General features: G+C 39.9%; 1 long non-coding RNA gene across 4 annotated transcripts in view; it reads left to right on the forward strand.

Moving 5' to 3' along the window:
• Nucleotides 1-866: 866 nt before the first annotated feature.
• Nucleotides 867-25,089, forward strand: part of LOC107978101 — a 41,265-nt gene continuing 17,042 nt past the window's right edge. Inside the window, exons 1-4 of one of the 4 annotated variants that reach the window (XR_004769644.1) lie at nucleotides 867-1,038; nucleotides 7,795-7,925; nucleotides 12,423-12,517; nucleotides 17,392-17,430. This is a non-coding gene — a long non-coding RNA (uncharacterized LOC107978101). Of the gene's footprint in view, nucleotides 1,039-7,794; nucleotides 7,926-12,422; nucleotides 12,518-13,525; nucleotides 15,329-17,391; nucleotides 17,431-25,089 lie in introns of those variants that run through there. The other 3 variants (XR_003484555.2, XR_003484554.2, XR_003484556.2) reach the window with 3 other exon arrangements.

Consider the following 25,089-nt stretch of genomic DNA (forward strand, 5'->3'; position numbering starts at 1 on the left):
AAGTCATTCTATCCCTGAATCAGACATGGCCATTCATTGTTAACCATAGACCAGTTTCATGTAGAAATGGAGGGAGTATTGAGTAGAAGACATTAACAGGACAGGTAACATCATGGCTGGAAAGTAAACGGTAGGGTGGAAAAGTGAAACATATGGCAGAAACAGAGATGAAGATTCTGTCTCCCTAGCAGCAAGGTATGGCTCATTTATAAATACAGTGATACATTGTCTATGTTGATAGACACCATCTTCCTAATGGATACATAACCGTAGAGGTAAATTATAACAGCAGCAAATGTCCTGGCTTGTTCTGCAGTGGAGGTACAATGAAATTCACAGGAAAAGGATAGGCAGGGAAAAAGGTAAAGCATGCTCACGAATGTACTCATGTCAACATGGCCATACTTCAGCCAACTTGGGCCACTGCCAGGCTTGGTCTGGTGGGAAGAATACTTTCTTATATCAATAGTTGTTACGATAAATCTTTCTGCCAAAGCCGCTGAGCCCCACCGCCACGTGTGGGCTTTACGCCAGCCAACTGCCCAAGTTAGGGCCCAAATGAATACACAGAGAGACTTGTATTAGGTTCAAAGCTGCTTGGCCAATGACTAGGATTCCTCATCTGTTAGCTCAGTCTTAATTATCATAAATCTATATATTTTATAATACTTATCTTATCGGACGCCTTATTGGTGTCCTTCCTTGCCGGTGGCTCATATCCTGCCTCTGGAGGAGGCGAAGGGGAAAGGGGGACATTTCCTGTTTCTCCTTGCTATGTCACTTCCTGCCTGGAGCACCACTTCTCTACTACATTTCCCAGAATCCTCTTTGACTCCTAGTCCTGCCTAATTTGCTGCCATTGGCCAAACAGTATTTTATTCAACAATCAATAAGATGAACATACACAGAAGTACTTCCCCCATCAAGTAGTGTGTGAATGTTAGAGGTAATAACCTCAAAGCTTTCTCTCTTCCTCTGTTTAGTGCCATGAAAGGAATTAGAATGAAGGCCTCTATGAAATAATATGAAGAATTTTGTGTGAGTAAGATACTTTTCAACAATCCCCCCCTCAAACTTCCTAGTAATGAGCATAATTTTTATTTGCCCTTTGCTATTGTGCTGGAGGGTAAACAGGCTTTATTTCTTCTTGCACGGGGGGGGGGGTGTTCTTTGCTATTTAGGGGATAGCCTAACCTGCTATTGGTCATTTACACTGACTCAATTGGTCTAGAGGCAGTCTCTTGCCTGGGTCCCAGTTAAGTTACTTCTCTATCAGAAGAGAATAGCTGGATGGAGTAGCTGCATGGCCACTTACTTTGGCATCCTATGCTATGAGGTCGAATAGGCTACTTTTTAAATATAAGGCAAATTTCTGGTGGGATTTACAAAGTACTGAGTACAGAACCTAGTATTTACTGAGGGAATCAGTTGCTTTTCTAGAGCATGCTAAGTATCTGGTTACAAGATAGATGAATGGCATTCCCTGCAGTATGATTGGCTGAGGATTTGAGGATTTGAACTTTTTATTAAGTTTCTATCCAATTGACAACTATCTAGTCCTAGAAAATCCATAACATTGGCATATTTCTACAAACCTACATGAACAGATAAGTCTGGTGAGTCTGATATATTGCAAGATTCTAGACTAAATCAAGCTGTAACTCCACTGAACACTTTCAATTTATTTTAGATTGACCTTGGGGAATTACAATTAAATCTAGAATTCTTTGGCAGCAGTTAGATGTCACTAGGGGAAGTATAGTTGATTTTGGCTTTTTTACATTTATCTGATATATTATTATTTTCTTTATGGGAATAATCAGAAAAATGTGTTACTGGTAGAAAAGATCTAAATGCAAATGCCCACACATGGGCATACTATGTAATCTATGTATAGCTAGGAGGCTACAGTTATAAGAAAGTAGAGTAAGTAAACAGAGTGTCAGTGGAAAATTGTTTGGATGACATTGCATCTTGTAGGTCATGCCAAGTGCCATGAACTTTGTTGGAGATAATGGATTAATAATTATAGGAAGACACTGAGAGTTTCTGAGAAGAAGGGTGATGTAATTTGCATTTCAATAGAATCTCTTACTTATTTGTAGAAAATTAAGTTTAGGAGATGTTCTAGTTTGCTTTCTGATGCTGTAATAAAACACCGTGCCCAAAGGCAGCTTGGGGAGGAAATGGTTTATTTTGCTCACAGATTATAGTTCCCCGTGAAGGGAAGTCAAGGCAGGAATTCAAGGCAGGAATCTGGGGGCAGGGTCTAATATATTCTCTAGGCATTTAGAATTGATGTCATCTGTGGTCTGTATTTACTGAGCACTTAATATATACCTGACAATGTGATAAAAAATGGGGAAGCAGGAGAACTACCGTCCTCAGAAATTGCCAGTCTGAATTGGCAATCTGGTGGGGGGTGGGGGGAACAAGCAGGTCAATAAATAATTAACACAGTATATGTATTTCACTGAACTATTCCTCAGAGATGCTTGTTGTGGAATACTGTTTTAACTGGGCAAATATGTGCTACATCTGTTTATACTTCAGAATATAACCTTAACCGTGTAAAGGTGTGTTACTTTTGTGTACGCCACATTTAACAATGTAAAGGTGAATGTTTAACTATGTAAAGATGTGTTGCATCTGTTTCACCTTGCCTGCCTAAGGTTTATCAGACCTGATTGCACTGATAAAAAGCTGAACAGCCAATCAACAGACAGGAGAGGGATAGGTAGGGCTGCCAGGCAGAGAGAATAGATAGGAGGAGAAGACTAGGTTCAAGAAGAGAAGAGAAGAATGAGAAAAGAAGGAAAGAACAAGGGAGACATCTGGGGCTAGAAGCCAGGCAGTAGCCACCAGCCAGCCAGTCAAAAGCAGAGAAAGTAAGATATACAGAAAGAAAAGTAGAAACCACCAAGGCATAAAGTAGATGAAGGGAAACAAGTTAATTTAAAATTACAAAGCTAGCCAGAAAAGAGCTAAGCTGAGTCTGAGCATTCAGAACTAACAAGTCTCCGTGTCATGATTTGGAAGCTAGCTGGTGGCTCAAAATAAAAGGCCTGGCAAAGATGTCCAACTCTAAGAGTTCCAAAATAAAATTTGACAACTGGGTTCTGAATTCTTAAGAACATCTATGACTATTCATGGTGCAATTTCAGTTTCCAGCATACTAATTAGGTAGTAGGAGCTCAATAAATGACTGTTGAATAAAGAAAGGAACAAATAGTCCAGCTTAATAAGATACTGCCACAGGAAAGAAATGTAACAATATTATGAAGCCATAGGTCATTAAACACTGTGCATGCAACACTATAAATGCATAGAATTTAATGCATACAACTAAAAAATAAAAAAAACCTCAGTTATTACCTTACTTTCTGTGAAATCATGGTATTCATCCTATGTAACGACATAGCCCACATTTTTTAATTTAAATTCTTTAATTACTACTCATATTTACATATCCATCCCCCCATTCCCTCCCTAACCCATCCCCCAACTCCTCCCCAGGGATAGTGGGCCTTCTACCAGGGACCATCAAAGTCTGTCATATCATTTGGGGGAGGGCCTAGGCCCTCCTTGCTGTATCTGGGCTGCAATAGTATCCCTCCATAGGGAATGGGCTCCCAAAGTCCATTTGTGCTCTAGGGTTAAAGACTGGCTCCAATGTTAGAGGTCCCATAGACTGTCTTGGCCTCCTAGGTGACACCCACATTCAGAGGGCTTGGTTCGGTCCAATGCTGTTTCCCCAGCTTTATGACTAGGGTCTCCATGCTCTCACTAGGTCAGGTAAACTGTTTCTGTGGGTTCCTGCAGCACTGTCTTTGCTCCTTTGCTCCTCTCTCTCTACAACTGGATACCAGGAGAATGGTTCAGTGCTTAGCTGTGGGTGCCTGTTTCTGCCTCAAATAGCTACAGGATGAAGGCTCTAGTAATGGGAACCAAGGTATACATCAATCTCATTATAAGGGAAGGCGTAGCCCACATTTTGTAGAATATTTTGGTAGTAACTGAAATACAATATTGTTGAAAATGTATATACAAATTTTTAGAAAGAAAATTTTTATTTCATCTTGTTGAATTAAATTACTTAGAAACTTATTTGGTCTTTGCAGTATTGGGCTACATTTACATTAAGGGGGTTGATATTCTTTGCAAGCATGAGATGAATGGGAGACACTATTTATTTTCATTTTTTTATTTGAATTAGAAACAAGATTGATTTACATGACAATCCCAGTTCTCTTCTCCCTCCCATCCTCCCCTACCACCCTCCCAACTAAAACCCTACCTATCACATATCCTTTCTTCTATTCTTCCCCTGACTCAACCTTTCTGCTCCCTCATGACCTCTGCACCCTTCCTCTTCTTCCCTCTCATTCTCATAGCTCCCTCCCCCCTCTTCCCCTGCTCTCAATTTGCTCAGGGGATCTTGACCCTTTCCCCTACTCCAGGAGACAATGTTTGGGGAGACACTATTTTTATGAACACATAATCTTATCTCTTTGTTTAGCGCATTTTGCTCAAGAGTGATTAGAATGTTAGGCCTTGCTAATTAATTAGTTCTCAATGCTCAGATCCATGTGGTATCCATCACTTTCTGCTGTATCAACCACTGAACTGCAGATCCTTTAAGACATGCTCGTTGGAAACCAGCTGATTGCTGGCTGGGAAACAGATCTTTTTGGTTATGTGTTTAGACTTTTTGAAAAGTAAGGAAGCTTCCATGCACTTGCTCACTTTGTAGATAATAACCATGGACTTGAAAGATTATAGGTCTGGCTCCCTTTCTCATGAAGTGCTGTGACTTCCTGGCAGTTTGGTGGTAAAGATCATTTCCCTCAGAAAGTCCCATATGCATGGAATGAAAAGTGATCTCAGGAAAGCCATTTGCCAGGAACCCATGCTGACCTTTCTACATGCTGCATCTAGGCTTCTTTATCTTAAAATATCCTTGGTAAAATCATCCATGGCATAAATATTAGGCTTGACCTCTCAGAGCATTAGAAAAGCTATTTTGCTGTTGAAGGCGGAATCTGCACTGGTGTCCACTAAACACACAGGCAAGAGGAAGGTCTTAAAAGGTTATAATTCATGAACTTCTGGGTGGAACTAAAAGGAGATAACTGATGCATATTTCCTGGTTGAAAAACAATGATGACTTGCCAAGTCCTCCATTGTAGGGTTAGGTCCAATTATCCATTACATCAATACAGGGGAGATGATTCATCTAAGAATAAAACTAACAGCAATGCAAAGGAAAAGAACATGTCCAACTTTCTTTTTCTGAATTTGAATTTTATTGGAAATGAGCTGATTGCTGGCTGTGAGATGATGCCTTCTGGTAAGTATTTAGGAATTCTAAAAACTAGGATGTGTCTGTTCACACAGTCAGTGTTCAGATAATGCCTATGAAGTTAAAGCTATAAACAAATGGGAGTTAAAAATGTTAATAAAAATTGTGACTGTTGGAATGAGAGCTTAAATGACCCAAGACTCCATTCATGAACACTTCCATATGCAGAAGAATTGAGTAAGAGTATAAATCCTCAAGAGATAAAATCAGGTCACTCTTTCACTTAATTCATTCATTTGTTTTGTTTGGTATTTGTTAATCTGACAGGTATTTTTTTGATGCTAATTATGGTCAGGTAATAGTTGTAGGTATGGGAGAAACAGCTAGCTGTAAATAGACAGCTAACTTAAACAAACAAACAAACAAACAAACAAATAAACCAAAGGTATGAGTGCATATACACACAGCAGTCACATAATGAGAAGTTTCATGACAAAGAAGAAGGATACTGAAAGGAACAAAAGTGACATGAGAGGCCAGGCCTGACAAGGTATGTTACAACATGTTTCATGTTTTTTTGTTTTGTTTTGTTTTGTTTTGTTTTGTTTTGTTTTGGTTTTTCCAGACAAGGTTTCTCTGTGTAGCTTTGGAGCCTATCCTGGCACTCGATCTGTAGACCAGGCTGGCCTCAAACTCACAGAGATCCACCTGCCTCTGCCTCTCAGTGCTGGTATTAAAGGCATGAGCCACCAACACCTGGAGACTTGTTTCCTGTCTGATGTGTCATGAGTGTAGGAAGGAAAGCAGCAATGGAGCAGAAGATACTGGCTTGGTGGGGATTGCTTGTTCCTGGAGGAGGTAGACTGAGGGATTGTGGGGGCAGCAGGAGAAATGTTGGTGGGAAATCAAAAGTTCACATTGTCTGTTTTAAGTTCAAAATGCCTGTTAGATATACAGATGGGCTTACTGAGTGGGCAGTTGGACATCAAGCTTGGAACACTGGGAAAAATCAGGGTACATATAAAAAATGGGAGTTACAGGCATATTGAACAGCATTCCAACAGGGTTGGAAGAGATAAGCTAGGAATTGAGAACAAGTGTAAAAAGAGAAGGCAGAGGACAGATCAGAGTCACTTCAAGATTCTCAGGTCAAGCAGAGAGTAGACCCAGGCAGGGATGGCTGGTGTGGTGGGAAAGCTTCGAATATATGGTGTCTATAAACTACATGGCTAAAAATAGGATGCACAATCATCCTAAGTGCTGCTGTGAGGGAGAGGAGCCCTGGGAAATTATTTAAAATTGTCTAAATGGCAGATGAAGCCTGTCAAGAAGAGAGAACACATGAAGGACAGAGAGATTAATGTATTTGGATATACAGCTGCTTCATATCGCTATGCAAATTCTCTCTACAGCTTTGGGATCACGATTTAAATCCTGCAGAAACATTGACTTCAGAATCTCAAAAGGAACCTTGCTGTATAAAATACTTATATTCACAGGTTTCTCTTCAACGCCATTTGACATAACTTAAAATTTGTTTTCTTGTGTCATATGGTACGGGATACATTAAGACCTGGGTGACCCACCGCTTGTCTGTGTCTACTGCTAGCATCCTCCTTCAGGGTGGGGTCATCCGTTGCCTGGACTACACCATCTACTCCTGTGTTATTGCATTGGAGAAGCATCTATCAAGTCAAGAGTCAGTGTTTAAGAGACTGCAGACACCTGTGAGATATAAGGAGCTCAAGTAGGCAGAAAAGCTGAAGACTTTTGCTCAGTTTTGATACCTGTGCAAAAGGAGGGAGTGCAGAAAATTCTCATGTCATGGGTTAGTTCCAAGAAAGTTTTGATCAGGATGGTAGTGAATCCCCATTCCCTGTCCAAGGAGTCCCAAACCCCGAAACGAAGGCCCAGCAGAGGTACCACACCATACCTAGATATGGGCAGAAACTGACTTGAGATTTAGGGGAGAGGAGCTGATAGGGACGGGAGGGCCTTGTAGCTTGCTCTTTCAACTCAGTGAAGATCCTCACAGCCAGTTTTGTTAGAGGAGTTTGGGCTTGACATGCTTGCAGTCACTTAGAGAAGGGACCCCGCTAGGCTGGAGCAAACCTCTTGGATGAATCCCCTGAATGACGATGGCATCTCCGAGTTGGGGGTCAGGTGCAGTGCAGATCGAGAGAAGCAGTGCAATTTAGATTCAGCTGCCCTAGTGAAGCATTGTGTCACAAAAACTGCTGCCATATGAAGTCCTCTAGACCCAGATGGAACAAAAACCCTTGCCTGAGGAGCGGGAAACTGAACTAAGGTTTGCATTGACCCATGGCAGAAAAAGAAGGGTGGGGTTAGTGTGGAGGATGGTAACATAACCCCTTGATATCTCTGCTTCTGGCTTGAGCCCTGCTACGTCCTTACAGAGGTGGGCCTCTTCCCCTTTCCTTTGGTTCGTGGTTTCTGTTATGAGTTCTGTTTCTGAGGCTGTACCTGTGCAGCTCTCCAGGTGAAGTGAAGCTCCCTTTTCCGAGGTGTCTCCATCAGCTGATCTGGCCATCTCAGTTCTCCAGTCTCCAAGGAAGCACCAGGAACACATGGCCCGCATTCTCCCCAGGGCACCTCACATAGGGTATGTTCACTCACGAATTATTGCTTGAGTTGAGGGAACAGATTCGGGACTATAGGGTGGTGTGTTGCAGAGAAGTGGCTTACTGAGGGGCTTAACAAACCTTCCTCTGGAAGGGTCAGATAGTAAACATTGTAGTCTTTTTGGACCCAGATGAAAAGTTTTTTATTAAGGGTATGTTTATATTGTGGTTGGCCAATAAAGCTTTGTTTAATATGCATACATACAGATACAAAGACTCAGACACACAGATATAGACACATAGACAGACACACAGACACATGGACAGACATACAGACATTTATAGACACACACAGATACACAGACACACACACACATACACAGACCTCCCATATACTATTTGGGATACACTTGTAGATAGGAACTATAACCATTGATCTAAAGTTTCTTTAATGTAGCATCGTTTATTTATAGACTTATGTGGTCACTTTTACTTATAGAATCATTTAAAATGTAACTACTTGAAAACTGTTCTTAGTTCTCATGCTACAAAAATCTGGCTGTCATCTTGGGCCCAGGTCTGTAGTCTGTTGATCTATCTTCTTGTATTACTCAGAGTTTGGTCTCAGTAGCTAGCAGCTACCTTGGGATAGGGATAGGATGTAGGGATTTTATTGCTTGCTAAATCCCTGGAACAGCTGCAGGAGGAGACTTTACACTGTGTCTCCAGTAACAAGCCCCAAACCGCATGCCAGAATTGTCCTGCCAAGGACACAGCCGTCTCAGCGTCAGCATCTAGTTCTGCTGTTTAGTCCCAGGGAGATCTATTGGCTCCAGAAACATTTTATCGTCTTCCCTCTGTTGGGAGAGCCACATGGTGTCTTCTCATTGCCACCAGCTAATTATCTCCCATACGCCTCTCTCTCTGCATTTAATTCCATCCTGTATTGAAGGTCCATGCATGAGTATCTGACTGGCAGCCATAGCAAATGCAGTAGCTGCATGGGGTCTGTGAAACAGCTTTAGCTTTCTAGTTTTGAGCACATGGAAATGAAATCTGGCCCTGAGCGAAGCAGGCCTGGTGTGGAACAATCTTGTTGGTTGTGTCTGCCTTCCTCCTTACCAGCCTCCTTCAGTGTTCTCATTGTCTGTGCCAGCCAGCACCATCTGGGAGATTTTTGACTTGCCTTTCCAAAAACGCAGGTCAGGTCTGCAGTGAGACAATGAGCATAAATTTCCCCTCCATCCTGGATTGTTTATTTTGGTCAAAACAAGACCTTAGCTCCCAGGACTCTGTGAACAGGCCTTGGTAATCCCCTCAAATCTTGCAACTTTGTCCCTTCATCAGTGTGACTCCAGCCTTTCAGTTTAAAGTTTAAGTACATTGTATTTCTCAATCCAATACAAACAGAGCAAAGACACAGAGCACCAGACACAACACTGAACTCAAGCAAAACCAATGAAATGAAAAATTCAAGTGAAGCATAAGATTGCTGTGTATAATTTATTCTTGACATGGTTGATTCACCCAAAAATGCCATTCACACAGACACTGGGGGTAATTTGGACTAAGTCTGAAGTTACCTCCTTTCTTAAAATACCTCAGGATTTCTTTTAAGTGAGTCATCTTTTTGTTCTTTTTCAGTAGTGAGCTGTGCCTCCCAACTGAAGGGCTAATCCTATGCTTGGCAGTCGAATTCTTTCTGACCTCTTTATTCCTCACTTCAGCAATTATTCCATTTCTTTTCAGTTCTGTTCTTACTGCCCTTTCTTTTGGTATCTTTCTCTCCCCTCAAGACACGTGCATTTCTCCACGGCTTTGTATCACTCAGCTCTACTCTCACTGAACTAATAATTTTCTTCACCGATGTTCACAGATGAAAGGTCTGATTTTTTTCACTGTTCCCTTTTCTGTTTTCTAAAACCAATAAAAAGTGCTTTCTTCAAGGGTTCAATTTGATCTCTTAATGAATAACCAGTCCTCCCTTTCTCAAGTATTTTTCCCTTTTTATTTTGTTTAGCATTCAGTGTGTCAATACGGCCACACTCACGTCTCTTTGTTCTTGATGATGGCCCTTTACCCTGTGTTCTACTGATAGGTACCACTGTTTAATTTTCTTTGAATGCCTTCTCCCGTGTCACTCTTGCACACTTGTTTACTTCCCTTTCTCTTGTTTTATATCCTTATTTTCATTTTTAATGACCATACCATTTGCCTGCACAATACATTGAACACTATATTAAGAGAGGGAAAAAAAAAAATCCTCCTGAACTTGGTTCCCAGGAATTTGTATCCACGTCTCTCACTGCTTATATGCCAGACTCCTAGGTCAAACCCCAAAGTCCCTTATCTCGTATCTTTCTGCTGTAGTTTTTCTCATAGATTACAATCTAGTAATTAATAGTCCTTGTCACCACACCTCCCTGTCAAAAGTATAATCATTTTGTTATTAACAGCATTTGAAATCGTTGATCTTCTACTTGATACTCAATTCTCGTGGCTATTCAGCCAACAGGATTCTACCAGTTCCTCATGATATTTCTTGAAAGGCTTGTGTATTTCTTATACCACCTTCCCTCACCCCCACTCATTCGTGTTTCTCTGGTTACTTGGCATTAGTTTTTCTATTTGATTTCTTCAGTGTGAATTGATCTCATATATTTGAAAAACAGTGATAATGATGGCATTATGCATTCTAGTTACTTGTTTCTAAGACATAAAAGACAGAGAAGGCACTGTTTCTGCAGGGCCAGTGGAATATGAGGAACTTAGATTGGTATGTTTCCATGGTTGCTCCCAGGCATAGTTCCCAGAGGCCTCCTTTGTCCCACTTAGGCTCCCTGCGGTGGGTCGAGTGTTTGAAATCTTAGTTCCAGTGGTGGCTCTTCATTCTTCATGGAATAATGGAGGGATTATCTGAAAAAAAAATCAAAGTTCTACTCTGCTTGATTCTAATATTTCAATAAATTGCTAAAATTGTTTGAAGAATGAGCTAATATAAGCATTTTTTGAAGTTTCCTGCTGTACCAATGACAGGGTAGGTACTTTCCTACTTCTACACCTGTTAGTTTAAAGTGAGTTATTTTAAGCCAATATATAAAATATGAAATTGTTCATACTTTGAGGGCACCATGTGTGGCTTGATATAAGGATATGGTGTTTGGCTTTAACATCAAGGCAAACATCCCCTCAAGCATCTATCATCTGGTGATGACAGAAATGTTTATAACAATTTCTTTCCAAACACACATAGCTTGAAGTCACCTAGAATGCAGTACTGTAGCACATCTGAACTTCCTATTCCTCAGTCTGATTCTGTAACCCTTTGTCAGCCTCTGTCAGAAGCCAGCCTTGGCGACCCCCCATGCCTAGCTAGCTGCCAGCTAGTCTAGCATCCCACCCCTCAGGTACCAGGACCTGGCCTGAGAAGCAACTAACACCAATTCCTTCCCCCACTTCCTTAGGTTAGTGCTTGAGATAAACACAGGAGATTCCGAATACCTGCCTGAAAGCAATTAGCATTCATTCCTCCCCCCACTTCCTCTTTCTCTGCTTCCTCCTTTCTCTTTAAAAACCCCTTATAATAATCAATAAAAGGAGATCTTGACAAGAAAAACTGCTTGGTCCCGCTCTTTCTTTCCGCCCATTATTTTCAGGCTTGATCCACCTCAGACTCATGAATTACCAGAGCCCCGTGGGCCGGGGCAAGCCTCCCCACATGACTGCTTCTACTCTCCATGGTCATTTTATCCTGCTCTCTCAATTTCAGTGACACCAAATTTTATATTCTACATATGAGTGACTAAATCATGTGATGTGTGTCTTTTTCTACCTGATTTTGGCATAATGATCTCCTGTTCTTTTCATTTCAAATAATGGGATTTCAACTTTTCTGTGGTTGTGTATTATGTAGTATTCCATTCCATACATACACTATGGCTTCCTTTTCTGTCTATAAAGTGGTTTTTCATCTTTGGCTATTGTGAACAGTTATGCAGTATGCAGTAAGTACAGATGTATCTTCAAAGTACTTTCCTTTGGATCTGTGGCCTACAGTGGAATTAAAGAAAGATAGTATTGTTTCCTTTTAATTTTTTGTAGGAATGTTTATACTGTTATCTTTATGGCTGTATCATTTATATTCTCATCAATAGTGTATGGAGGTTCACTTTTCTCAGAATCTATTATCTTTGATCTATACTATAATAATCAATCTTACTGAGGTGAAGTACTATCCTGTGTGGTTTTGATTTGCATTTCCTGGTCATTTATGACACGGAACATTTTTTAAAAATGTGCCTGCAGACCTCTTGTGTGACTCTTTTTGAGAAATGCTTATTTGTGTCTTGTGATCTGAATGAAAATGGCTCCCACAGGTGCATAATATTTGAAAACTTGTTCCCTAGTCAGTGGAACTGTTTGGGAAGGATTAGGAGACGCAGTCTTGTTGGAGGAGGTATGTCACTGTGGGCAGGCTTTGAGGTTTCAAAAGACTCATGAAATTCCCAATGTGTCTTCTCTGCCTCCTGCTTGTGTAGATCAAGGTGTGAGCATCAAGATACGATCAGGAGCAGCTGAGTGTTCCTGCCATATGTCTTTTCTCCACCACCATGGACTCTAACCCTCCGAAACTGTAAGCTCAATTAAACACTTTTTTCTATGGTTTGGTCATGGTACTTTGTCACAGAAATAGAAACCCTATGATAGGTCTGTTGTTCTTGGGAAGGGACTTGGACAGATAATTAACTGTAAAGATATTTGAAAAAGCCATAGAGAAATTTGCTATTTTAAAATCTTCCTTTATATATACATCTATCTATCTATCTATCTATCTATCTATCTATCTATCTATCTATCTATCTACCTATCATCAATCCACTCATATATATATGAAATTTAAGTAGTATTAATCTATATTTGGGGTGGAGAATAGGTTATCAAAAAAACCCACTATCAGGTATAGGGTACCATCTTTTTGAGGTGGTAGCCTAGGAGGTCTCAGGGACTCTCCCCAAAACAATAGGCTATTGACATTGCTCTTGATTACCCACCAGAACTTGATGGTCAGACCATCAAGTTGGTAAGACTACCACCACATACTTAGGACAGAAGACACAGAAAAATCAAGATGGTATTGACTTGAAAGTTTCCTCTTCATTGGCTAGCTTCCACAGGTTGTATGTAGGCTGTTGGGAAAAAAGTTATTGACAATTTTTCTCAACTGTGAACACTACCACAACAATAACAATCCAATTGGCAAGATATCCCCATTAATACAATATGATTGTGAAGGTTATACCAGTGACCAACTGCTCTCTATTTGTACTTAAGGTCATTCCACACAATACAACTCATGCCTGGCACTCTAAACCTGGCCAAAACCTTTGACTGGGTAGGCCATAGGCCCAAAGGAGAACATATTTCTATTATTTTGCTGAATGGCCATGTGATCAAACTCCCTTCTAAATATTTTTATATCAGTTGACTACTGAAGTTCCTAGCCCTAATCAAAATGCCTATTTTTTTCAGGAGATGGCAGTTAATACAGACTTAGGATTATTACTGTGCAGAAAAAGGGGATGTGGAATGCTCAACACTGAATAGGACATCTATGTCACACCCTCCTCTCCTTACTCCTCAGGGCCCATTGAAGGGGAGAATGCTGAAAAGTTTCAAGAGTCAGAGGTTGGGGAGGACTTCTACAAAACAGTGTTTTCTAGACTTTCAAGGCTATTGCACACACAACTCTGAGTGTCTATTGTTTCCTGTACAAGACTGACCACAAGCCAGGCAAAAATCATAGCCTGGATGGTGGAGGGGCACATGAAACCCAATGCTAGCAGAGGATTCATGGCAGTGGTTGGCTGCTGGAGGAAGGAGAATCAGTTTTCTTCTGGATTGTGGCTCCTGGTAGGTTGTCAATGTTTCAGTGAATGACCCTACACCCATGTACATACTAGAAATGTCAACTGGACTCAGTGACCACCCCAAAAGAGGACATGAAGATGGGAGGGAGACCCAATGGAGGAGTTTGAGGTAGCAATCTAGGGGCAGATATCAAAATACATTGAAAATTTAAAAAATAAGTAAAATGTATTAAAATCAGATTGTTCTGCATAGTCGTTTGGGGGTCTTATGTAGTCTAGCTATTAACCCACTGTTTGGCATTTTCCCTTTTCATTTTTTAGTGTTCTTTACACTATCTTCTCTGCTTTTGTTCTTATTTCTTACACTTTTATAATATTTTCTAAAAATAACCCTTGCTCCTTGAAATTTCCTAGAATGTTTTCCATAGTCACTTCAGTTTTATTTAAACCTTTAATACATGTTGGGCTGGTTTCTGTAACTGGAGAGAGGAGCCTAGTTCCACTAATTTGCATGCTGATGTCCATTTTCCTCAGCACCCTTTACTGAAGATTGTCCTTTCTCCAGTGTGCCTTTTTGACATCTCAAATATTAGTTGGAGGAGCTCTTCATTTTGACACAATGCCCATCTCTATTGCCCACCTTCTATATGCCTGCAAACACTAAGGTTAAAATTAACTTCATTTTCAAGTGTTGTCAGAATGCCCCAGCCCATCACATTAATAAAGCACAAATGTTTGTATTAATTGCGATCTTTGGCAATCATTCCAACAAAGTTTAGTGACTTCTTTGTTACTGTGTTCAAGAGTTACCAGGACTCCAGGAGTATACATTTTAATTAATTTTTTCCTAAGGACCAGTTGAACCTTTGAATTCCAGTTATCCTTGGAAACTCATTGTCTATGGAAAAACTTATCTTGCATCACTTATATTGCAATCTGAATCAACAAAGCATTCTGAAATCACATGTAAAAAATGATTGCAGAGGTACAGAATACTGCACACTCAGTAGGCTTAGCCTCAAGTAGATTCTCTATAATTTACAGTCTTCAAAGATGTTCTGGCATGAGCTAAACACATTCTTGAGTTAATTTCTATGGAGATTAATAAGACTCTATGACAAAAATGTCTTGGGGAAACTGGAATTTGGCAGGCTTTTCTAATTGCTGTAAGGATGTTTTATGTGAGAGTTATAGTTTAGTAGTAATATCTTTTGCCCTGTTTCCTTTGTTACTCAGGTTTTGTTGTCCAATAGTATTTTCACAAGAATTATATAATAAAATCAACAGTAAGTTTTATGCATTTTGCATCCATAATATTTAACTTACAATCTTGTACTTACTGTCATTTTATTATACTTTGGAACATACTTACTGAATTTTGGACATTGTGGAAACTTCTAGAAATACAAATATAGTATTCGTGGTCTGTACTTTTTATTTCCTTATGTCTCATAAACTTTACCCACAATACATTTCTTCATCCACAATACATTTCTTTTTTCTCACAAAGTTATTGAATGAGTGAACAAATATGTAACACTACCAACAAGAAAATAAAATCAGTATTTAAAATATAATAGGTTGTTTTCTCTTTATTCTCACATCCTTTACAACCATATTTCCTATTAAATTAATATTGATCATATAGTCATAATAACATCTGTCTGGCACAAATCAGAATTCTCACAGATTGGTTGATTTAGTGTTCTGAATAGAGAGATTTATACCACTTTTACTTCCAAATTAAAATAAAAAAGAAAGTAAATGTAAAATAAAGATAAATAGAGGGCCATTGATTCCCTGCAGCCTGGTTTTCTGCAGAGGACCAGTATAAGCCTGGGCCTGTCAACATTCATAATGGGAGTGGGAAAGGCTCACAAGGCCCAGTCTTTCTCTGAGGGACCATTGACAATTAATGGTGGTTGGTAGGAGGGTCTTATTCTTTATTGGAATGCTCACTGATAAGGTGCTAATGCTCCAATACCTCCCAAATATGCTCATGCAGGCAAGCCTAATTAAAAACAAAAGGTAATAATTTTAAGTTTATATAGTTAGCAAATGGCAAACAGGAATCTCAAACCTGATGAGACTAAAACTCTACATTATTAGTATGGTATATTAATACTATACTCTAAATCTCATATATATATATATTATATATATATAATATATATATATATGTATATTATGTTCACATATGTACAAACAAGGCAAATTTCTATTCAATACCTTTCTCCTTAGCATTACAGGGCCTTTTATATAACTATATAATATTGCATAATACATTTCTTTTATTCTGTCTTGGCATCTGGCATCTATCAGCCTACCGAACTGACAACACACAGATGATTATTCTAAAATGTGCTAGCAATTATGAGTATGTGCAAGCTTTACAGAAAATGTCTATTGCCTTTCACAAAGACTTGGAAAACTTTTCCTTTGCATTCTTGGTCTGTTCTACCTTGTACAGCTCTGACTTTAACACAGAACATCTCCTATTCCTCTGAAAGACAGAAATTTAATTTTGTTTACTTGTAGTTCTTTAGCTTGCTTGGCACTACCAAAAAAGCTTGTTGAAGAATGGATGGGATGTCATGGCATATATCACAGAGGAACAATGAGTGCTCTGGTTTTAAAATGATGAGGTATTTTCCAGTGAACAAGAGGGAAGATTATTTGAGACAGAAGGTCCATCATCTACAGCTATTTGCTAAGCATAGATGTATAAACAATCATTCAGGAAGCGGCAAGTAATTTCTACTGCTTTGGAATTTCTCTGCTTTGGAATTTTGAGAAATGGAAGGTGATGACAAGAAAAGATGAGTTAACTTTACATAACAAAGATCCTGCTAATTGTATATCACTTCTCAAATATGTTGTTTGATAAAGTGTGTGTGTGTGCGTGCATATGTGTGTGTGTGTGTGTGTGTGTGTGTGTGCATGTGTGCACATGAAATAAGATGAAGAGGGTTGACTGCACCTGAAATCTTTTTTTTAATATTCTCTTTTTCAAATCTTTTTTTTTAAAAAAGATTTTATTTATTTATTATTTATACAGTCTTCTGCCTATATACACACCAGCAGAGGGCACCAGATCTCATTCAAGGTGGTTGTGAGCCACCATGTGGTTGCTGGGAATTGAACTCAGGATCTCTGGAAGAACAGTCAGTGCTCTTAATCACTGAGCCATCTCTCTGGCCCCTGAAACTGAAATGTTATGGCTATATTTTATCTTGCAGGAGTGTGGTGATATACTTATGATCTTTTAAAGCCACTGGGGATCAAAATGCAAAGCTCGCCACAGCCATAGAGCCAGGCAGTGGTGATACACACCTTTAATCCCAGCAGCCATACTAGCTAGCCTTAGAGACCAAGCAGTGGTAGCATACATCTTTAATCCCAGGATTTAGGAGACAGAGATCTCTCTCAGTTCAAAGCCACCTGGGGCTACACAAGAGTGAATTAGCCAAAAAGACTAACATAGCTCATGCCTTTAATCTCAGCACAAGGGTGGTATAAAAGGAAGAAACAAAGGGTCATATGTGAGATTTAGTTTCCGGACAGGGAGGCATTTGCCTCTGGGGATTCATGGAGAGCATTGCCTCTGACGATTCATGGAGTTTTTTTTTTTGTCTCTGAGGATTCGTGGAGACAGGATTGCCATTTCAGCTTGGTAGAGGTAAGAGCTATTGGCTTGGCTGCTTTGTTCTTCTGATCTTCAGCTTGAACCCCAATATCTGTCTCTGGCTTTTTATTACTTGTGTTATTACAGGAGAGAAAAAAGAAAATAATGGTGGAAAATTATCTATGATCATGCATGTTTCAATTTTTCTTTTGAAAGACCAAGAGAAAAATCAGTGTCTGTTTGCTTCTGATGCTATAGCAATGAAAATATACTTTCTTGTGTCAGAACAAGAGAGCTATTTTTATTATTTATTCTTCTTTGGCACAGGAACATTATTATATGCCAAATCCTTCTGGGTTTTCTTCTGGAACAATTCTCGAGTCTTCCCTTTTCTTTCCATGTCCACAGAATCGCTTTTCTGTAGGCATTCCAGATTCCAGTCCAGTCTCTATATTGAGTCTCAACACCTTGGAGTCAGACACTGCAGGGCTTTGCTCATAGTTGGAAAGGATTCTGCAAGAACCATTTTGTATTTTTATTTTGGAGTACTAGGGATTGAATCTAGGGAAATGCATGCTGGGAAAACACATGGCTACTACCCTGTATCCCAGTCTCAAGTATTATTTTACTACTTTACTTGCTTGTGGATTCCTGAGAATTTTTCTAGCACCAGTGCTAGAAAAATTTTTCTAACCCACCAATGGCTTCCTCTATCAAGATCTCTCTTTCATTCCTCCCTTCCTCTGGCTCTCCCCAACTCCTTCTTCTTGATCCCTCATGTTTCCATGCCCCATCCCCTCCTTTCTACCCCTCCACGTTTACCCAGGAGATATTTTTTAAATTTACTTACTTATGTGTGTATCTATGTTGTGTGTCTTGTGTGGAGGTTCGAGTCAGTGCTCTGCATCCAGTGTGGATTCGGGGGATTGGATTTCGGCCATCAAGCTTGAGAAGCAAACACTTTTACATGCTGAGCCATCTCACTGGTCTTTCACACTAGTTTTTGATATACTATCTCTTCAAAGAACCTGGAACTCATTGATTTGGTGACACTAGGTGGCCAGTGAGCTTTGGGGTCTGCCCCTCTCCTGTAGCTAGCACTGGTATTACAATATGTGCTTCCATGTGTAGATTCTTATGTGGGAGCATGGGATCTGAACTCAGGTCCTCATTATTATTTTTGTGTGTGTGTGTGTGTGTGTGTGTGTGTGCAGAAATCATTTAAGCACTGAGTCATCTCCCCAGGCTCTCCCTTGTAACATAGTTTTTTTTTCTGTTATTAAGCAATAGCATGTATAAAGTATTGAGGCTTCGGTATTGCCTTCTAACCAGCTTTTCCACTTGGTGCTTCTCAAATGGCCAAAGAAATCCCTTAAGAATTTTCTATACAATCTGTTTCTTTCAGTTTTTCTTGATATAGTTACTTTATTTGGAAATAAATCTTTTCTATCCGCAAATCTTCTACTTACACTTTCATGTTGAGTATACTCACATTTCTATGTGTGGGCATTTGTGCAAATGTAAGTGTACATGTGTATACAGTATATATAAACACATGTAATTTTTTTTACTTCACACATGTGATTTTACTTCTTATCTTAGATAAAAAGATCAAGCCTTTGGAGTATTTTTCAATGTGCTTGATGCTGTTAGCGTTTGTCTATTACTGTTTCTGCAACAGTAAGTACCTCCCTAAAACTACATATTCAATGCTTGGTTTCCTTTTACTCTTTCACGTTCAGTCATCTGCTATATATATCTCAGCCCTTTCCATCTCTTATCAATATCAGAAGCAGTAATTCTCTCCTGGGGTGGGATAAGGAGAAAATAATCACAAATGGCACACTCCCAGGAACCATATTTAACTAAATGAAGACATAGCTTGAGGGCATTTCGCTCAACTACAATTTGTTCTTCATATATTCATTTTTAACCTTGCAAAAAATCACTGGTCTGTAACACAGTAAATAAAAGACTCAGAGGCAGATATTGGGGTTCAAACTTCAAACTGAAGATGAGAAAAGCAAAACAGCCAGCCACTAGCTCTTACCTCTACCTCAGCTCAGATCAAAGGGGCGATCCTCAAACTGCTCACAACTGCACTGCTCCTCAGATTCACTCAGACTGCCATGCTTTCCTCAACGTGACTAGAGACTAACTCTAGACTGAATGCCAGTTCTGAGACCCTGCTCCTGTCTTATATATCTGTGATCCCCGGTGCTGAGATCACCTTGATGTTTCTTTTAGGACTGGATCAATTTCGTGTACTTAGTGTGGCCTTGAGCTAACAGAGTTCCGTTAACCTCTTAATCCTGAGTCCTGGGATTAAAGGGGTATGCATCCACTGCCTGATCTTTATAGCTTGAGGCTGGCTTTGCTTTCCAAGTCCTCAGGCAAGCCTTAATAAATCATAAATAGTATACCACCACACAAATCACTCAATTCTAATAGTTCTTCCATAACTCTAAAAGTTGGGGTTTGTTTTGAGGACCAATTTCATTATAGTCATGGTGTTTTCATTTGTAGCTATATATTTAGTAGGTTTTTAAAACAGCAATTAGCTAGCATGAGCCACTGAAGACAATTAAGTGAGTATTTAGAAGTATTTGTTTTTTTTTTTAATAACCACAAGACCAACATCTAACACTGAAGAGTTACATTCCCAAGGTTGCACATCATCACGAAGCAAACACTGTAAGGTGTTTGCTGTGTTAAGAGCAAAGAGCCACTGTCTTCATAGGTGTGGACCATTCAGGCCCATTGCCCCCTCTAACTCAAGGCTAATGTGCTTCACCCGCTTGTACTTCTAGCATTGCTTTATGTGTACAGCATGAATAATAAGCATATAGACTTGGCTTCTGCTTTCTAGGCCATAGAGTCTAAGAGAAACAGTCCCACGGGCACACAAATCTGCTTTGGAAGTCGTTGTCTATAAAAAGTTTCAGAAATTCATGAAAAATGAAATGTAAATAAACTGTCAACAACATCCCAGAAGAGAACATCTCATTTCTAAGAAGTCAGATATATTATCTAAACTTTAAAAATTCACAAATTAGTCTTTCTGTCAAACACAAATTTTAGCTTCATTTGTAGTAGGGCAAATACTTAAATTATTTTTCTTTATCAAGATGGGAATAAAATCCTCATGTCATCATCTCCAAGAAATCTGTGCTTTCCCTTCCCCCATTCCATGGCAGATAGATAAGCTGTTTGATTTCTGTGAGGAAGGGAAGTGAGGGGAAGATAAAGGAGGAGAGGAATCTATCCCTGCTTCTATCCCAAGATGCCATGCTCAGCACCTGCAAAACAGCAACTTTAGGGAGCAGATTTTATCTTTTCATTTTTTTTTAAATTTTAGAGGAACTCATATTTACATATCCATCCCCCCATTCCCTCGACCTCCCATCCTCCCATGTTCCCCACCAACCCCCCAACCCATCCCCCAACTCCTCCCCAGGTTTAGTGAGGCCTTCCACCAGGGACCTTCAAAGTTCATCATATTGTTTGGGGGAGGGCCTAGGCCCTCCTTGCTGTATCTGGGCTGTAATAGTATCCCTTCATAGGGAATGGGCTCCCAAAGTCCATTTGTACTCTAGGGATATTTGGCCTCCTAGCTGGCACCCTAGCTGGCACATTCAGAGGGCTTGGTTCAGTCCAATGGTGTTTCCCCAACTTTATGACTAGGGTCTCCATGCTCTCAGTAGGCCAGGTCAACTGTTTCTGCAGTTTCTCCAGCATTGTCTTGCTTCCTTTGCTCATCCCTCCTCCCTCTCCACAACTGGATTGCAGGACTATGGTTCAGTGCTTAGCTGTGGGTGCCTGCTTCTGCTTTGAACAGCTACTAGAAGGAGGCTCATGTTTGTCTTTTTGTGACTGGGTTACATCACTCAGGATTGTTTCTTCTAGTTCCATCCATTTGCCTGAGAATTTCAAGATTCCATTGTTTTTTTTCTGCTGAGTAGTATTCCATTGTGTAAATGTACCACATTTTCTCTATCCATTCTTCAGTTGAGGGGCATCTAGGTTGCTTCCAGGTTCTGGCTATTACAAATAGTGCAGCTATGAACATCATTTTCATTTCTCTAGAGTTCTTCCCGAAGTTGTATGCAGTGAATAATAGCTTTTAATTTCCTATGCCTTTGTTATCCTTTAAGTCTATTTTAAATTAGTATACAAAGTACTAGGCATCATTATAGAATTTTCAAGCAAAAGGTGTTTCAAGTGACAGCCCCCCCCATCTCCTAGTTAAGTGCTATTGAATGGATCCATTGAAGGGACTGGGAAAATTTTTTACCTCACATTTGTTTTACCTCACATTCTAAGTAATGATGTCTTAAAATACTTGATTCCTTTAGTTTTTTTCCTTTTAATGTTTGTCTTTTCTCACTCATTCCCAGTTTCTGTTTTTTTTTTTTTTGTGTGTGTGTCTATTAATTTATAGTCATCAAAACTGTTTGAAAAAAGAACATTTAAAATCCAGTAGCTGGTCATTTGTTCCCGGACGTATGCTCTAAGTTGGCAGCTGGCTTGTTTCCAGGGAAGCATCTAGGAGTCAGGTGACCAGTGCCATTGCAGTAGTCAGCATGCCATGTTCAAGGTCCCTCATCTGTACGGAGAGAGCAGGAACTTAGGGCCAGCAAATTCTGCTTAATCAAGTGATAATACAAGTTCAACACACACTTCCTGTTCCCACTCAATAGCGAAGCTATTAGCCACAGGCTGTGCTCAGGCCATGGTGACTGGCTCGCTTGACCCCACCTGGGTAGCCACATCACAACCACCTCTGAGTAATGGAAGGAGAGAATGCCCTTCTTCTCTTTTGGGGAAGAGCCAGCCATTCCTGCCACAACCTCTTCCTTCTAGAAAATTGCCATATTATCCTTATAGACCCAGGAGCTAGAAAATGTTTAAAGAAAGCACTTTTTCACTCCTGGATGGGCACTTCCTTATCTACACAGTGGTTTTGTTTAATGTAATCTTGGCCATGGGCAATGATGTTACACATGAAAGATATTTGTATCCTGTCTCATGTACTCTAAATTTGGGAAACCTATTATTTATTTCTAACATCTTGGCATTGATTAATTTTATAATAAAGCAGTCTTAGATTTTTGTTGCCAAAATTTCCACATCTGTAGTCTAACCCAAACAACAGTAGCAGCAGCAGCAAACCCATAAAGTATTCAAAATAATGAGGAGAAATCAGTGGGCTAAAATCTAAAGCAAATATCACTGCTGGCTTCACATTCCCCACACAGTTTGTAATGCTGTGTTATACGACTGTCCTGCCTTTTGACATAGAATAAAGAATTAATTATCTCTCTCAGATGTGCCCTCCTGAGTTCCTTTTTTTTTTCTGAATGAACCACTTTATTGAGATTCCATGCACACTATAACCATAAGCAAGGTAAGCAAGCCAAGCCTACTTTGAAAACAATAGTACATTAAAAGATGTATGTTATTCGGTATACAACTTTTTAAAATTTCAATTAGAAACAAGCTTGTTTTACATGTCAATCCCAGTTCCCTCTCCCTCCCCTCCTCCCCTGACCCCCACCAACCCCATTCCCTTTCTGCTCCCCAGGGAGGTTGAGGACTTCCATGGGTGATCTTCAAAGTCTCTCATATAATTTGGAGCAGGGCCTAGGCCCTTTTCCGTGTGTCTAGGCTGAGAGATTATCTCTCTAAGTGGAATGGGCTCCCAAAGTCCATTCATATACTAGGGATAAATACTGATCCACTACCAGAGGCCCCATGGATTAACCAGACCTCCAAACTGACATCCACGTTCAGGGGGTCTGGAACAGTCCTATGCTGGTTTCCAGGCTATCAGTCTTGGGTCCATGAGCAAACCCTTGTTCAGGTTAGCTGTCCCTGTGGGTTTCTCCAGTCTGGTTCTGACCCCTTTGCTCATCAATCCTCACTCTCTGCAACTGGATCCTGGGAGTTCAGTTCAGTGTTTAGCTGTGGGTGTCTGCTTCTGCTTCCATTAGCTACTGGATGAAGGCTCTAGGATGGCATATAACGTAGTCATCAATCTCATTATCGGGGAAGGGCATTTAAGGTAGCCTCTCCATTATTGCTTAGATTGTTAGTTGGTGTCATCCTTGTAGATCTCTGGACCATTTCCCTAGTGCCAGATTTCTCTTTAAATCTATAATGGCCCCCTCTGTTATGATATCTCTTTCTTGCTCTCCTCTATTCTTCCCCTGACTCAATCTTCCTGCTCCCTAATGTCCTCCTTTCCCCTCCTCCTCTTCTCTTCTCATTCTCCTAATTCCCTCTCTCCTCTTCCCATGCTCCCAATTTTCTCAGGAGATCTTGTCCCTTTCCCCTTCTCCAGGGGACCATGTATGTCTCTCTTAGGGTCCTCCTTGTTTACTAGCTTTTCTGGCCCTGTGGATTGTAGGCTGGTAATCCTGTGCTCTATGTCTAAAATCCATATATGAGTGAGTACATACCATGTTTGCCTCTTGTGAATGGGTTACCTCACTCAGGATGGTTTCTTCTAGTTCTATCAATTTGCCTGCAAATTTCAAGATTTCACTGTTTTTTTTCCACTAAGTAATACTCCATTGTGTAAATGTACCACATTTTCCTTATCCATTCTTAAGTTGAGGGGCATCTAGGTTGTTTCCAGGTTCTGTCTATTACAAAAATGTTGCTATGAACATAGTTGAACAGATGTCCTTGTTGTATGAATGTGCATCTTTTGGGTATATGCCCAAGAGTGGAATTGCTGGATCTTGTGGAGGACTGATTCCCATTTTCCTGGGGAACTGCCATACTAATTTCCAAAGTGGCTGTACAAGTTTGCACTCCCACCAGCAGTGGAGGAGTGTTTCCCTTCTTCTATTGTGTGGAACATGTTGAGGAGTCCTGTTGTTAGCTCTTTGAATTTCTGGTAAAATTCTGCACTGAAACCATCTGGCCCTGGACTTTTTTTGGTTGAGAGACTTCTGATGATTGCTTCTATTTCATTAGGGGTTATAGTTCTGTTTAAATTGCTTATCTGTTCTTGATTTAATTTTGGTAAGTGATATCTATCCAGAAAATTGTCCACTTCCTTTAAATTTTCGAATTTTGTGGAGTACAGGTTTTCAAAATATGACCTGAAGATTCTCTGGATTTCCTCAGTGCCCATGGTTATGTCCCCCTTTTCATTTCTGATTTTGCTAATTTGCATGTTCTCTCTCTGCCTTTTTGTTAGTTTGGATAAAGGTTTGTCTATCTTCTTGATATTCATGAAGAACCAACTTTGTCACATTGATTCTTTTTATTGTTTTCTTTGTTTTTACTTTATTGATTTCAGCCCTCATTTAATTATTTTCTGGCATCTACTCCTCCTGGGTTGGGTTTGCTTCTTTTTGTTGTACAGTTTTCAGTTGTGCTGTTAATTCTCTAGTGTGACTATTCTCCAGTTTCTTCATGTGGGCACTTAGTGCTGTGAACTTTCCTCTTAGCACTGCTTTCAAAGTGTCCCATAAGTTTGGTATGTTGTGTCTTCATTGTCATTGAATTCTAGGAAGCCTTAATTTATTTTTTTTATTTCTTCCTTGACCCAGGAATGGTGCAATTGCCCATTATTCAATTTCCATGAGTTTTTAGAGTTTCTGCAATTTATGTTGTTGAATTCTAACTTTAAAGCATGGTGGTCTGATAAGATACAGGGGGTTATTCCAATTTTTTTGTATCTGTGGAGGTTTTCTATGT

The sequence above is a fragment of the Cricetulus griseus genome, chromosome 4 (genome assembly GCF_003668045.3).
Source record: "Cricetulus griseus strain 17A/GY chromosome 4, alternate assembly CriGri-PICRH-1.0, whole genome shotgun sequence".
NCBI classification, from domain to species: Eukaryota; Metazoa; Chordata; class Mammalia; order Rodentia; family Cricetidae; genus Cricetulus; species Cricetulus griseus.